General features: G+C 37.9%; 1 pseudogene; it reads right to left on the minus strand.

Moving 5' to 3' along the window:
• Positions 1–11,204: 11,204 nt before the first annotated feature.
• LOC100896852 (uncharacterized) lies at positions 11,205–12,028 on the minus strand (annotated as a pseudogene).
• Between the last annotated feature and the right edge of the window lie 4,874 nt (positions 12,029–16,902).

Below are 16,902 nucleotides of genomic sequence, written 5' to 3' on the forward strand. Positions count from 1 at the left end.
CAGGGCACCATTCTCCCAGCCAGCACTTACGTGTGGTTAAAGAAACATCCCTCTCGAGTTGGAAACAGCTCCAAGGTTTCAGGCACTGAGCTTTGTTGTTATTTACAATTAACTGGTTACTTCCCCTCCCTAAAAGTAAAATAAAGTACCCTTTACGTGCTAGGAACTATTTTAAACAGAATCAATGCTTTTTTTCCAATCTGTGGAGAGTTTTTGCATTCCAATTTTGTCACTCATTCAGATTCATTCTTTCATTCAAACATAATAAGAGCATGTTATCTTCAATACTCTTTTAGGTACTGGAAGAAACAGTTGGATAGGGGCATGGTTGCTGCTTGTCTTCACAAAGATAACAGTTTAAGAGGGAAGAGGGATCTTTCTTTTATGTGTCTTATTAAACACTTAAGAACTGAGTTCCTTTTCCTCAGAAAGATGTTTGGGATTCTCAGTATGTTACATTGGAACTGCCCACCTTAGAATACAGAGTATTGAAGAGGTAGGGTAATAAGTTGGTCATTGGCAGAAATTTTTCGTTGAAGCTCTATTCTGCTAATCTAAGTCTCCTACCAGTGTCTCTTAACTCCAGCCTTTTTTCTTCAGCTGACATTACCATCATGTCTTAAGGAGAACTACACATGTCTTAAGTGGTCTCCTTGTACCAGTCTATTCTAGAGGGGTCAGTATCCTTTCCATAAAACTGTCACAGTTATCATAGAAAGGACATCTGATATTCACTCTTACTCTCTGCTGAAAGCTTCCAGTTGGCTTCCTGTTGTCTGTAGGTGAATTCTAAATGTCTTAGCTTAGCATATGTCCATGTAGTCTGTTCCAAAACCAATTCCCTAGTCTTACTGACTCTTACTCTATTCCCTCTCTTCTCTTCAAATGCACAGTCTAAGCTCTGGCCACACTGACATTCTCACCATCCCCAATGCTGCTGATTATCTATGACTTCAGGTCTCTCCATCATCTTTGTCCACAGGGTAAGCTTCTCTTCACTCATGAAAGATGCAGACCCCAGATACAGCCTGGAAAACAGTGGTATTCCCTCCTTGGAGATCCCCAGAACTTTTTCATGTCTTCAAAAGAGATGACATTATAGGTTTTCTGCTTACAGATGTCCTCTCCATTAGACTATGAATTCCTTGAGGAAAAGGGTTGGGTCTTACTCACCCTCCTATTTTAGGGACTTGGTGAAATCCCTAGCATGAAATAGAATGTGAAAAATCCTTCTTGAATGAACAGATAGATGAAAGAGAAATTGATTGTGCCTGCTCCAAAGCCTTATGTCATCAGTGACCCTCTATTTATTGTTGAAAAGAGCTTGATGATAGATAGAATCCTTCCATGGATGGTAGAATGAGTCTATGACCACCTCTGGCACACGCCACATTCAGTATCTGGGAGAAGAGACTGCTGACGCTTCGAATGTAGCCACAAAGAGCAAAGGCAGTACACAAGCAGTTAGCTTCTTAAGCACAAAACCTTTGTCCCTGATTTCTCACAGCTTACCCATTATTAGTAGTTGGGTCAAGCTTCTCTGCACAGAGCCACTGGAAGTCTTTATTTTCCCTGCGATTATTTTTCTTGGGCTTCGAAGAAGTACAGCAATGCTATTTGGGTGATTGTTTCTCTGTGATGCCAAGATGTTTTAGAACAATGTTATGATGGCTGGTCGCACCTACTACCACTGAGACAAGCCCAGAAGTTAAATTATGAAGCAAACGTAAGCTTTGAAGAAATTTTTATTTAATCTGTATTCCCCTGTTTCATCTGCACATCCATCCAGCACAATCTGCATCATTATTAGCCACATCAACTTGCCTTAAAAAAAAGAGTAAAAAGTAAGACATCTGTGTTATAGCATTAATATATTCAAAGGTTTTTACTTTCATCTTGCAGGCATTAACAGTGTGTAAATGCAATGTAAGCGCAACTTACAACTGCACTAAGTTAGCAGAAGAAAAATGCACTTAGCATAAAAAGAAGGGGGGCTTACAATAAAAGAAGAAAAAAAAGAAAAAGCTATGTTTATGTGGAGGGGACAACTAGGATGGGACTTAAGTAAAAAGCAGAGTTTTATCCATAAATCGAGTATTTTGCCTATTGCTCTTACTTTGCTTTATTTCTAATTGCTAGCACCATTTCTAAAGCACTGAGGCAACCCTCTAGCAGTGTGCTGAAGGTATGTTTGTGCTGCTATGCCCTCTGGCTTGGCTGCCAGCCTATTCCCTTAGATCAGAGCCAGAAGGCAGACTGTTTTCGAATACCGATCACCTCACCCGGACCTAATCCTTTGAGTTCTCTTTGGCATCTATTCCTTCTGCCAGTTTCCTCTTCTGTTCCTCTCTTTTCTTCTGAAGTTGACAACAAAGACATCCTCAGGGCCCTCCTTGATGTAAGACCACTCTTGATGTTATTACAGTGTGGTTTTTTTTGTACCCTAAAGTTGTGCTACTTTTATATTCAGCTAGCACAATATTTGCACACCAGAAGATAAAGAAAATGTGAATATGTTATACAGAGTGATCGTTTCTTTTTAATTTGTACCCCTCAGTGTTTTTTGATGTAAACCTTTTCCTTCCCTGTCACTCATCTCCATACCTGATCAAGAACGTGAAGGTCTCTCTTTATAGACAGCGTTACTTCTATACCTTAAATTGGCTTGACCTGCCACTTTTAATTTTAAAAATATGGCTGTATGGGATATGGATGAATATGGAATTTCTATGAAGCACAAAACTTTTGAACGGTTCCTGTCCTCTGTGATAGTGAGTTTTAAAAGGGAAATCTCCAAAGAGCTAATTAGTAGACAAGTAGAGCTGAGCCTGAACAAAGCTGAAAAGATAGCAGATAACTAAAAGGACCTGGCCATAGCTGACAAAAATCAAAGCCCTGACAGAGAGCTGGCAGTAACCTTGGGCTGCTAACTGACAGGGACAATAAAAAAAACAACAACAACAAAAAAAACCACCCTCTGAACCCGGCGGAGAGTGACAGCCTTACTATCGGCTCTCGGAAGAGCACAATATCTCCACCACAAGGAAGCAGTAATCTTCCAGCAGGCAAAACCAAAGGCTTCTATAAGCTGCCCACCCCAACTCCAAAAGATGTGCGCTGGCTCCGATCACGGCTCTTGGAGGAGAGGGAGAGAGGAAAAGTTTCAGGAGCCGGGAGCTTTGAAAAGTTCCAGGCTGGTGGTTAACTTGACAGTGGATGTCTTTCTGGAGTGGTGGGAGAATATGGAGGAGGACAAGGAGCGAGGTGGCTGCTGGAGGCTCAGGGTGAGGAGCCCGTGAAGAAAAGCGGAGGGAAAGCCGTGCTTGGAAAGAGCCCATGCCAGCCAGAACCGACCACCAACAAATGATGGTTGGAAAGAGAAAAGGTGGTATTTGTAAGAAACTTGAAACATGCAAGGGAAAAGGGGAGGTGGAAGTCAAGGAAAAGAATAATAGCAAGGGCAACAGTTCTTCATTAGAGAAATAATTTGCAAGGAGCAAAGGGTTTGTGTGGAGCCGAGAGCCACATTTTAAAACTACTAGAAGAGAGAGAGAGAAATGATGTTGAGAAAAACTCTTCAATTCACCATGAAGAGAGAGGAAGTTCTGGAAGGTTTATATTTAAGTTTAGGCACTAATGATCCCTATTCTAATATCCTAAGGGTATAAAGGTCATGAGAGGTAAGAAAATATACTTCCATTAACTGTGTGACCTTAAAATTTCTGTTTATGACATTCCATTATATAGTTCTGGACACATGAACAATTAATATTTAAGAAAGAAGGCAACCCCTGACAAAGCACTAGTAGGGTGGAGCTTCAAAGCAAGCACTTTAAAAGCATTCTACTTTTAGCAAATACCCAAATGCTAGTAACATACATTAGGTGGTTTTTATTAACGTTAAATAAGGTCTTAGTTCCAAACAAGTTCTTCTGGTTCTATATTTATTCCTCCCCATGATAATAATTTAGATTCGCCCTGACATTGTAGCACTTGAAGATATGATCAGTGATTACAGACTCCAGGGATATTACCTCAGAGGGAAACAAGCAGGAAGACCAGGTGAAAGTTTTAAAAGTAGAAACCCAGCGGATTTTTTTTTTTTAAAGAAGGGCATATAAACATACTAAAATTCAAGAAAAATACATCTCAATTTTCTTCCTCAGATTCCAGTGCCTGCAATCATATACATCACAACAGAGGGAGAACAGAAAGAACACTGGATATTTACTATTCATGTTAAGAGTGTCATCCAGTCCTCCCTGCACCACAATCCTATTTCCACAAAGAACACTTCTGGCAAGTTAAAAAGCTTGGCTTGAGTCAGAATGAGTCCAGTGGCATGCGTCTGTCTGAATCAGAACAAGAATGACAGATAATAGAGAAAGGTCTGGGTCAAGAAAATATTTGAAGATTTGGATCATGGAGAATCTGCCCCAAACTACACTTGGGATAAAGGATTAATTTTCTTTTTTGATGTGGACTTGAGATTCAATATCCACTTGGGAAAGATAAATGTATATGAGAAGACTTTGCTTTCTGAATATATCTGCTCATATTTAGAGCTCGGAATATAGTCTTAAACAAGTTTTCATTTGTTTTCTTTTTTGTTTGTTTTGAGCAAGTAACTTAGGAGTTATTAAAAAGTATATCCTAGCAAATATTTGCTCTTGGGTTCTCCTTAATTGATATTTACAGGAAAAGTCACGATTTTCTGTTTCGTATTTAAAGATGATGCTTCTAACTTACCTACAGTAGAATAAGTTGTCAGTTTTTTTCTCTAGGAATGGAAAACTATTTTTGATGAGCCATTTGCAGGCTATGCCAAACATGTGACTGTCACTCAGTGACACATATTAGTGCCTGGCCAGGATTCGGATGAATAACAGGGAGAACTGGGAGGGTTTTTAGTCCCTTGTTATACAGATGAGGTTCCTGAGGCCCAGAAAGATTGAGAAACTTGGAGCTCAGTGGTGGAGATGGAAGTAGAGCTCAGGCCTGCCTCTCTGCACAGACCGCTCACTATTAAGAAGCGAAGGAACCAAACTAACTTACTCCTGCCTGGCTTGTTTGCCTGTCTTGGCGTAAGTTAATTTCTGCTTTGACCTTAGGTAAATAAACTGTCCAAATATAGAGTTTTTGATGATCATCTGTAGATAGTGTATCTGCAATGCCCCTTTTCCCCCTTCTCTCCTGAAAGCTTCCTCTGTTGCCCTCTTCTGTGTTCTCTTTCATTTGTCTTCCTAAGACATCAATGTGATAAAACTAAATGAAAGTTGGTTGTTGGCTTCCCTTCTATCACCTACAGTGGCATCTGGCATACAGATAGAATGGTGACTGGCATACAGCAGTGTTAAATAATATTTTTCTCAATAAGTGGATGAACTAGTGGTTTTCAGTTCTGAGTTGAGAATCAGACAGTAGCCCAGCTGATTTTTTAAAATAACACCATATGAATTTTAATTAGAACTCATGAAGATGACCGAAATAGTATGCTTCCTCTTTCAACTTCTACTGGTGGTTATACTTCCTTGATTGGCCCATCTACAACTTACTCATGAAAACCTCTCCTAAATTTGATTTATTTATGTCAATGCTTTTAAATACTTCCTCCCTTAACACGTGCAATTGTTTGTATACTTAAGTGATTTTTCTTTTCTAGTTTTCTGTGATAAAATCTTGAAGTATGTCGTAAGAAAATGGAAGAGAGAGAGTGTGTCACAACACACTGTCATCTAGACACAGATTATATATGCTTCATTTGCATAATTTTGGACATATTTCTCTTTTTTCTGAATGTCTTCAATGGGAATTCTATGAATCAGAATATATGCTTCTTATTCTTTTTAACAGATCTCTCTGTAGTAACACCACATACATTGCTATCAACACAAAACTATGAAAATTCTGCATTTTCCAAGTCTCTGCATTCTTCTATTACTTCATCCCCATGTTGACTTTGCTTTAATTTTCTCTTTAGAGAACGAAAATTTATCCAAAGAACAATATGGATTTTAGTTCCTTTAAAAAAGATAAATGGTCCTGAGTAGTGAAATCTCTGTACCTATCCTATGATAATTTTAATACTTTTTAGGAAAATTATCAGAAGATATCAATATGTTAAATACCAAAGCATCTCTAAGAAAAGGCAGAATATTCAGTATCCTTCTGTTGGCAAGAAGTGTAACTCTGCATCAGCCTTTGTCCTAAGTAGCCAATGCAAACTCTTTCCATTATTTTTGTTGTAGAAACACAGATAATTTCTTTCTTCTTTCCTTTTTTCATTTCTTTTTTCCTTCCTTCTCTCTCTCTTTCTTTCCTTCATCTCAATATGTAATTTGAAAGTATGGAAAGATAATATTTGACATCTTTTAAATACATTTTGTTAATATGATTTTTGTTTTTGAAAAGATTTACTTAATTTATTTTTAAAGTCCATGTACTTCAACAGATACTCCGCTTAGATTGCTAGATTGTAGTAAGAAATAGTTGATGGAAAGTTTTCTTTCTTTCTTTTTTTTTTGAGACGAAGTCTTGTTCTGTAGCCAGGCGGCGCGATCCCGGCTTACTGCAGCCTCCTCCTCCTGGGTTCAAGCAATTCTCCTGCCTCAGCCTCCTGAGTAGCTGGAACTACAGGCTCACACCATCAAGCCCAGCTAATTTTTGTATTTTTAGTAGAGACGGGGTTTCACCATGTTGGCCAGGATGGTCTTGATCTCTTGACCTTGTGATCCACCCGCCTCGGCCTCCCAAAGTGCTGAGATTACAGGCGTGAGCCACCGCGCCCAGCTGGAAGTTTTCTTTATATGTTTTCATACTGAGGACTTCTACATATCTGCAAATGGAATAAGTCACAATGATGCTTATAAGACAACTTAGACCTGTGGTTACAGAATAACCTTAGCTAATCATACTTTAAAAATGATCTTGCTTCCTTTCATGATAAATGATAGTGTCTCTTCCAGCAGTAGACAATATGCAAGATGATCCTTTAGGATTATTTTCTTATTCAATTTTATAGGGTTCTGTTTTATGAAAGAGAATTTTAAAAACAATCTTGAATGTAAAGTGAATCTGCTCAATCAAATTAACTTGGCAAACAGGTTGAATGCAGTCAAGCAGTTATATTGAGATCTAGTTGAATTCAATTAAAGGCTATTTAGAAAGAAAATAATTGGTAATACTTTTCTCACAAAATAAATAGTGATGAAATTATTCTTTTTATCCCAAAAAGAATAATTAGAATCTCTAACTTCCAGAACAGTTCTTCAAAGTCTATTACTCTAAAACACATTGCTGCAGTGTCATAAATGGTATTTATTATAGTCCATGAAATCTGACTTAACAGAAATATTGTACATTGGCAGTTAAAATTTCAATATGTTCCCTTAGCCAAATTTCACTTTCATAATTTGAAAGAGGATCACTGTGCTCATGACACAGCTTTCATTTTAGACCTTTGTAGTCTAACATATAATGTTAAATTTCTACATATCTATTTATCTGGGCAGGATTAGGAATAAAATGTTACAAACTAAAGAACTGTGTCAATATCTCCTTATCTAACCCGCTGTGACTTTGTAAGTTTCCCTTTCCTCTGCTGTCTTATTTGTAAAACAGTAATTGCCAATTCCAGTGTATCTCCAACAGAGTAGATGAAAACTACATACACTTTAAAAGTAAAAGGGGGCAGAATACTGCATAATGATTACATTATATTTCCTCCAAGTTTCCCTAACTTCTCAAAATGCATAAACCATCACAACAGAGTCCACTACAAGATCTCCAATTTTGTGGCCTAGACAAACCATTTTGGTGTTTCAATTTCGGACTACATGCTGAGAATTACATTTTTCATATTTTTGGTAACAATGTCCATCTTAAAGTGCTTAGAACACTATATTTACATGCTTCTTGATGATTATCTTCCAAGTTTATAAATGGGAAAAGTAAAGAATAAATGTATTAGCAAAATTTGAAAGTCAGAGTTAAGGACAAGCTTTCCCGATTCCTGGATTCTCCATGAGACCTATCCTGGTGATTCAATTGTCTCTTCAGTCCTCTTCACTCATGGGAAACATATTGTTTCCTCTTTTTCATAAATAATCACAGAACTATATTTAGTATTAAAGAATTTTCATTGGATAAAGAAAATGTGGCACATATACACCATGGAATACTATGCAGCCATAAAAAAGGAGAAGTTCATGTCCTTTGCAGGGACATGGATGAATCTGGAAACCATCATTCTCAACAAACCAATACAAGAACAGAAGACCAGACACCACATGTTCTCACTCATAGGTGGGTGTTGAACACATGGACACAGGGAGGGGGACATCACACACTGGGGTCTTTTGGGAGGTGGGGGGCTAGGAGAGGGATAATGAGGGGTGGTGAGGTTGGGAGGGATAACATTGGGAGAAATACCTGATGTAGGTGGTGGAGGATGGAGGCAGCAAACCACCATGGCCTGTGTGCACCTATGCAAGAATCCTGCAAGTTCTGCACATGTACCCCAGAACTTAAAATACAATAATAAAAAATTAAAATAATTTCCAGCACAATAGCCCATAATTACTACAGAGTTAACTTTTCTAAGTGAAGATGAACATACCATGCTTTTCTCGAGATATTTTTTCTGTATTCGATAATCACATCAAATGATGCATATATCACAAATTTGATTAAGTTCACTCACAGTAAACACCAACAATGTGTGCACTCAGCTCTGGGTTGATAGCATTGTAAAAGCCAGCAGCTGTTTTATGTAAGGGGCTAATTATGCATAATGAGTGTCTAATTTGAGAGCAACACAAAGCACATTTCATCTAAAAACCAAAGAAATTGATGTGACATGCTCAAGTATCTCTTATGAATTTGTTGATTGACCTTACTTACTAAGTCAAAGGATGAGGAGTGAGTGGGCAGGTCTCTCTAGTCTTGGCTCAGGAACCAGAAAAGAGAGTAATTTTTCCTTTGGGAAGGACTTATGACCCGTGCATTCTGCTGAATGATACTACTAAGTACCTTACTATTAAGATAGGAATGTCTTAGTTCAGCACTGAAGAGCTGGTATTGGCATTGAGGCCATGTGTGCCCTTCCTCAATTTACCTGCAAAAGATAAAGGTACTTGGTGGTGTCAACATGTTGGCAAATTCAGGAAGTCAACCACAGCCTTCTCCTTTACCAATTTGCCTCGTATTTATGAAATATCATGGTTGAAGTCTATCTGATAACATAAATATTTAAAGCCTGACAAACATAAAACACTACTGATCCTGCTACCTTCTTTAAATTTTATAATATTTCAAAGAAGCAGCATCTATTTGTACTCGTTTTCTCACATTCTAAGGCAGGCAACACTGAGCCATATACTGCTCCAGAATCCAGAGGTCGATCTGCATTGCACTATCCTCCATAGATACCTGGCCCTGTGAAGCATTTCCATCTTGCTTATTATTGATCCAAAATGTCTGTCCCAACACCTGGCATATAGTTGGCAATGAAGGAATATGCCTCAGATACATAGAAATAGAACAATGATGGTTATCCAATGCTTTGAGCTCGAGTGCTGTCTAGGTAGTTGGGTGGACAATTTTTTACGATTTTCATTTTTTTCTAATCATTTTGTCCTTTAGGTGATACAATGTACTATTTTACACATGGTGAGGTGAGACCCTTACTTAGAGGTTTGAATGATGCAGACTCATGTACTATTACCAGGTAAATAATATGACCATTTAGAGGGAAAATGCATACTTTTGAATCAGACTTTGTCTCATATCCCAAGGTATTTAAACCCTCTGACCTCAGGTTCTTTGTCTTTAAAACATTCTCTTTGAAGAATTGTTTTATTAGATGAGAAAATGAATATAAACTCTCTAGCCTCACACCCAATAACAGATAATAGGTCTGGACTTCATATTGACTCCTTCCCTTCTCTTTATAGCAGTATATAGATGACTGTTAGATTCACATTGGGAATTTGAGTGAAAGAATTCTTAACAACACATTAAAGTATGAACTTCACTGTAACCTGTGAATTATACATCATTTTGCCATTTTCACTTACAGCTTTAGAAGTCCTATCATCTGCTTATTTGATCTATAATCTCTTCATAAAACAAATAAACTGGCTCTTGCCTTAAATCCAAATTGCCCTCATCATTCAAATTAAGCATAGACACATAGACGTAGATTTATAGCAAAAACAGAAATGGTTACTTAAAGGAAATCAACATGAAACATTGAACTCAACAGGCCATATGAAGCCCACATTAAATCCACCTGAGCTGCACTCTTCTCTTGACAGGGTAATTGTAAGGGGGACTAGTGAGGCTGAAGGGTGAAGTGATTGCACAGATGGTAGGAGGGTGGAAGACAGGTGTTTGAATAGACACAACCTTCTCACTAGGTCTGTCCAACTCGGTGATTCTCAATCTATTTTTCTTGCCCTGCAAGTTCCATTTGTATTCATAGTGGTTTTGCAGATGGTGACTGAGTAAACAGATACAAATGACAGTAAAGTGTGTTTAAATATTAAACATGACATTGACATGGGCTGATCTAGCCTTTGGAAAGATGATTGTGTACAAGGTATCCTTTTGTGATAACAGGCCCTAAGTGTTTAATGACACCAGTGGCCATGAATCCTGAAAGCTACAATCAGGTTTGGCTACCAGAAGAGAATCATGAAATCATAAGAATTATATGTGATTCCTTATGTTAAAGTTAACTGTGCATTGTCTTTCCTAGTCCCTATGATCATAGAAGGGAACAAGCATGTGTCAGCTTATGTCAGTATATTTACAATAACATATAGGAATAGAGGAAGATAACAGGAAGCTCCATTATGCTGAATCTGCCCTTGGCAGAGAACACTCCAAACTAACTGGCAGAATTTAGTCAAAAGTCCTTGAGCTAGCCATCTCAGAATGTTAGAAGTTAGTCACTGTACTAAGTAAGAAGTACAGATTTTGGACTCCACTGTTTCAGAATAAAGCAAAAGGGACAGTTGACTCGTCTGAAGAGGACTGCAATTGCATCCTAAACTCCATTAGGAAAGGATAATATGAGCTTTGCTGTGGAGAAATTCAAGTTGGTAGAGAACCAAAGCTAGTGATGCTTCTCTGTGACCCTAACCGCATTGTAACCTTCAGTGAAATTTCATCTTAACAGAAAAGGACCACAAATTCTCATCCTACAGCAGCCAGATGAAAAGGCTGTGGGCACTGAGCATCACATTACTTTCATGGGGGACAAAGGCAAGTACTGTTCTGCACACAGAACTCACAGGCTCACTGTCTCCATCCCTCTCATCAGTGCTTCAGCGCTGAGTCCAGTCAGAATGATAACACGTGGGAAAGGCAGAAGGACTTCTCTCTCTTCTCTCTACAAATACATGTATAGGAGGTGTTGCAGGTGTTCTACCTGAGCAGGTTCCTTGGGATTGTAAACAAGTCTAGGATGTTGGAAATGAGAATCATATTTACTTATTTACACAATATATTGAGTGCTTGTCAGCTGATAGGACCACAGCAGGCAGTGGGGACAGAGGGATGCGCAAGATGGACATGGCCTCTGTCTTTATAGGACTTACAGCCAACTGGAGGTCATAGCACACAAAAAATTACACAAGTAAATATTTAAGTATAATCATGTGAATCGATGTGTATAGAAGAAGTAAAATTTATGGAGAGCACACCACACAGAGTGACGTGGCCTAGGCGGGGAGTCAGAAAAGCTTCTCTGAGGAAAACAGTGTTTATGCTGAGACAGAAAGCACGAGTATTGGTTAGCCAGATGAAGAATAGGGAAGAGTGTTTTAGTTTTGGGGCAGAACAAACATGAAGTCCCTGGGATGGGAAGTCATTTACACATATGAGGAGAAAAATGAAGGTCAGCACAGACAAACAGAAAGATGAGATTTGCAAGGGCAAGACTGTGTAATTCCTTGTGGTAATGATTCCCTTATGTCATGGGAAACTGTTGAAAAGTCTAAATAGAGATAGTGGCATTATTTTTAAAAGTTCATTTTAGACATCGTGAATAACCAGAGAGATCAAAGGTAGCGGTGGAAAAGGGGGCTAAGAGACTAGTGTAACAATGCAAGTATAGAGACACTGTGACTTGGACCAGGCTGGTGTGATGTGAATGCAGACAGACATATGCACATATGTTAACTGGCTTTGCCCTAAACCCTACCTGGGCCATGTCCTTTTTCACAGCTAATTAGACCAAAGCGTTTAAATCATATCTTACTTTCCAGGAAAGAATTACTTCCCTTTCTGTAAATGGGCACAGCAGTACTTGTATTGTCAAGAATAATGCTTAGTTCAGCCAGTCACCATCAGGAAGATTCCAACAGTGTCAGGCTAATTCATGTACTGGGTGATACTGGATTAAAAGTGAAGCTATAGTGCTTCTATCCCTTGATAAGCTGTCCTCTATACATGGTACACTGAGATAACTGGTTGCAGGTAATTAATAAGATTACAACTGTAATTTAATATGATTAAATGAAGCACCAAAGTGTACCATAAGTAATTTAAACCATCAGAATTGTAAATGAACAATCTGCATTTTATTTAGCCAACAATCTTTCCTTACCCTGGTAACTGACAATGGCGACTCCATGTCTTTATCCATTTGTTTCCCATCTCTTTCTTCTCCTAGCCCACTCTTCTCTACTGGGCTTTCTGTTGTCTGGTGGAATCCTCTGTGTTGCACTGATCTCTTGTCATGCCAGTACCCCTGTTACTAGCTCTCTGCTTTGCTTTGTATTTCTTCCCCTTTTCCTGTCTGCTTGGGTAGCTCTTTTACTCTCCCATTTTCTTTGACCTGTCACTTCTCTTCTGCTGCCACACACAACACTGATTTCTTGTCCTCTCCCTCATGTAGTTATTTGCTCTTTTTTTCTGTTCTGCTCTCACTGATGGTTTCTCTTAGGAAAATCTTCTACTTTACATAGGACAGAGGGAAGTTAAGTTCCCAACTTACTTAATCAGGAATGAAGCCTGCGTCTTTACTAAATTCAGGAGAAGAAGCTGATTGGATGAGCCAGAGAGCTCTTGCCTACTTCTGGGAAACAAAAACATATGATATAACAAGGGATTTATCAAGGTTTTGTCAGCGCCAGATTTTTTTTCCCAAGAGGTGAGCTTTGAGACTTGAGTTTACTCCTGAAGTTTACTCTAGTAAGAAACTTAGACATATGTTGCTAGATAGAGGTAAACAGCACATCTTGTATATACTGATGTCATCACACATGCATCAAATTATGAAATAATCACACAGTCAGATCAGTGGTTGTCAGATTTTAGAATTGGAAGAAACATTAGACCAATTTGAATAGCATGTTAATTGGAAAGAGTAATTAGGCATCACCTACTAAGAGGAGACCTTATGGCAATGAAATTGAGGATAGGTTCACTTTCATGGGATGAAGATAAATGAACCATTTGAAGGAAATGGAGAATGGCTTAGCCATCCATGAGGCCTGTGGGAAGAAGAAAACAGGGGAAAAGGCCATCAGCATGAGGCACAGCAAAAAATACAAGTGTTGCCCACTTTGTATCTGGGCATATGGGGGTGCTGGACAAAGTGTGTGCAGTTGTGGCATTGGAGACTATGTTTGCTCACTCATGAACTTTAGTGGTCACATCCCAAAAGTCACAGAAAAAGGATTATGAGGACTTGAGGTCATTTATGCATGCATTCATTCATTCATTGAACAAATAATTATTAAGCTTATTATATAAGCATCTTACTATGTGCTAGACACTGTTCTTGCAATGAGAATACAGTAGTAAACAAAACAAAATCTCTGTTAAGGTTATGTTCTTGTGTAGTAGATAATAAACCCCAAGCAAATAAAAGTACTACTACTACTAATAATGTTTGACATTTATATCATGCTTACAGTTGGCTAAAGATTCTTCTCATTGTTTTACCTGTACTAACTCCCTTGATACAACCCTCTTTTAAGGTAGGTATTATCATAATTCTGATTTTACAGATGAGGGACAAACAGGTGAAACGCCTTGCTTAAAGGTCACATGGCTATGTGGCAGAGTTATGTAATGCCAGTGATAAATATCATGAAGAAAAATAAAGATCAATACATGCTGTCTACAAATCTGACCAATGGAAGTAGAGTATTTAGAGTAATAAGAGAATCTTTGGAATCTGAAATCTTGGATTAGTGTACTACATCCAAGCTCTCTGATGTTAAACAAATGACATCATTCATTTGGGGCCTCAGATTTCTCATCTGTAAAATGGGGACTAAAGACCTAGTTAAGGAGTTTCTGAAAGCATAAAATAAGATTAAATTATATAATGATTATAAAGATTGAGCACAGTCCTAACATAGAACATCATATGTGTATTTTATATATGTATTATACATATTTTATATATTTATATGTATATGTGTTTCAAAATTAAAAAACAGGGCTTGAAGCTCAGCAACAGCCAAAATAAAATGAGAAGACAAATTGTCTGTGGCTGCATGTTTTTTGAACAAAATTTATTAACTCAGAGGACTAAGAAGGAATATAAGAGACTCAGATTTCTCCAAGGGAAATGGACTCTTTCAAGAAATGATCATTTTCAGCAGACATGCAAAGGCAGAGGCTCCCCGAGGAGCTGACTCACTAGTAAAGAACAGTGGAGCAGTTGGAGAGATGTTGAGCACTAGGGGTTAGCAGGACTTTACATAACCCATAACCACAGGGGAGGCCCTGAAGTTAGAATGCATTACACAGCCCCTGTTGGTCATGGAATGCAGGGCTGAAAGTAAAAGAGCTAGGCCAGCCTGAAGCCTTGTTACTGAAAGACATTTCACCTGGCAATGTATAGGTGGCTCCTTGTACAGATCTAAAAGAAGAGAATGTGGCCTGAAGCAATGACGTCTGATTTCATTAGAAACCTTATACAACCTACTAATGCTCCCTTTTCCAGAGTCACTCTGTTCAGCAGGAATCTAGATGGTATTTTTCATTATTGTAAAATGAGAAAAAATTAGTTGTCACTAATGTGTTTCTCAGTTTTTTTCTGCTTCCTATAATCATGTTCTTTGCTGATCAGACATTTACACCTCATTGTTAACATTCTGAGATGCGGCGAAGTTCATTCAAAGGATAGCTCTGAGAGAATGTTATTTTGGGTTCATTGGTTGGTATATTTGACAAACATAAGTCTCATGATTCCTGAGTAATTTTCTTGTCAATCCAAAAGACTTTAGGGAGCATGACTTCTGACCAAGATTAACATAGAATAAAAGTTTGGTGCCAGAGTTAAGATGTATATTGGCCTTGTGGTCAATGCTCATGGCTGGAAAATGAAGAAGAATGGATTTTATGCTGAATTTTGCCAGTATTGTCTTCTAACACTTTTGGAACTCTAGCTAGCCTGTGTAGACTTCCCTTTTTCAATTGTAAATGAGAATAATAAGAGTCCATAATATTGGTGTGTTAGACAGTGATGTAGCTTCAAAAGGATTTATCTCTACTTGGCATAGGGATAGTCAATCAAAGGAAAATAAATTTATGTGATAACTTTATAGGGACAGAAAGCAGAGAGAGTACAATGTAAGTGTTGTTATATTACATAATAAAGTGTAAAGTTTAAACACATGTAGTATCCTTAATGAAACTTCTAAAAAAATACTCTTTCAGACTACTTTTGATATGATATAGCATACTAGGAGAAAGTGCAAGGGAAAATAAGCTCTAGATATTTATCATATCAATATTAACACATTTCAATGGAATGCCTAAGAATGTGTGACCTTTTGTTGAGTACCCAAAAATGATTGCTCGTGATACACATTAGTGGAATCCACCTTGCTCTATTCTTCTTGGTCTACCAGATACCCATTGGCCATTTCTGAGCCTTTCTTCAAAACTGGAGATTCTAATTGCTTTATTGGCCTTCAGATTTTCACTAGATTTGATCAAATTCCTAATCTAGAATATAAATTTTCTGAGACAAACAACCTGGAGTGACTTTCGCCACTGAAACTTAAAGTTTGGTGTTACCTGTACACATAAGGAGCTTATCAATAAATATGTGTAAGTATATTCATGAGCAACCCCAATGGGAGCAATCAGCACTGTCCTTTTTTATTTGAAAGATACTGTCTGTTAAGTGTGAAGTCATGCTGACATATAATGAATGGAGTATCAATGTTTGCTAGAGTGTTCTGAATCATGGGCCCCTCAGAGCAGGGACAATTAGAGATTTAAAATGGCAAACAATGAAAAAAGGAAGAAGGTTAAGAAAAAAGGCTTCAGGGAGGCCATCCTGTAAACCTGAAGAGTGCTTTCTGTAAAATTGGGACAGTGGTCTTTGTGGAAATACACATATTCATAGCTCTGGATAGAATGGATAGATTGACTTATAGGCAACATTTGGACAAAAAGTATTGCCTGTTTAGTATAAAAAAGTCAGTTTCATATTGACTACGTTTTTTCAAACTTTTTCTGCTGTTTCTAAGCAACTCAAAAGCATTATGACGTGATTCTATGTTTAGAAAATCCCATAGTCTCAGCCCCAAAGCTCCTTAAGATGATAAACAACTTCAACAAACTCTCAGGATACAAAATCAATGTACAAAAATCAGTAGCATTCCTATACATGAACAGCAGCCAAGCTGACAGCCAAATCAAGAATGTAATCCCATTCGCAGTCACCACAAAAAGAAGAGAATACCTAGGAATACAGCTAACCAGGGAGGTAAATGATCTCTATAATGAGAATTACAAAACATGGCTGAAGGAATCAGAGATGACACAAACAAATGGAAAAACATTGCATGCTAATGGATAGGAAGAATCAATATCATTAAAATGGCCATACTGCCCAAAGCTATTTATATATTTTATTCTCTTCCT

This window comes from Callithrix jacchus, chromosome 3 (genome assembly GCF_049354715.1).
Source record: "Callithrix jacchus isolate 240 chromosome 3, calJac240_pri, whole genome shotgun sequence".
NCBI lineage: Eukaryota > Metazoa > Chordata > Mammalia > Primates > Cebidae > Callithrix > Callithrix jacchus.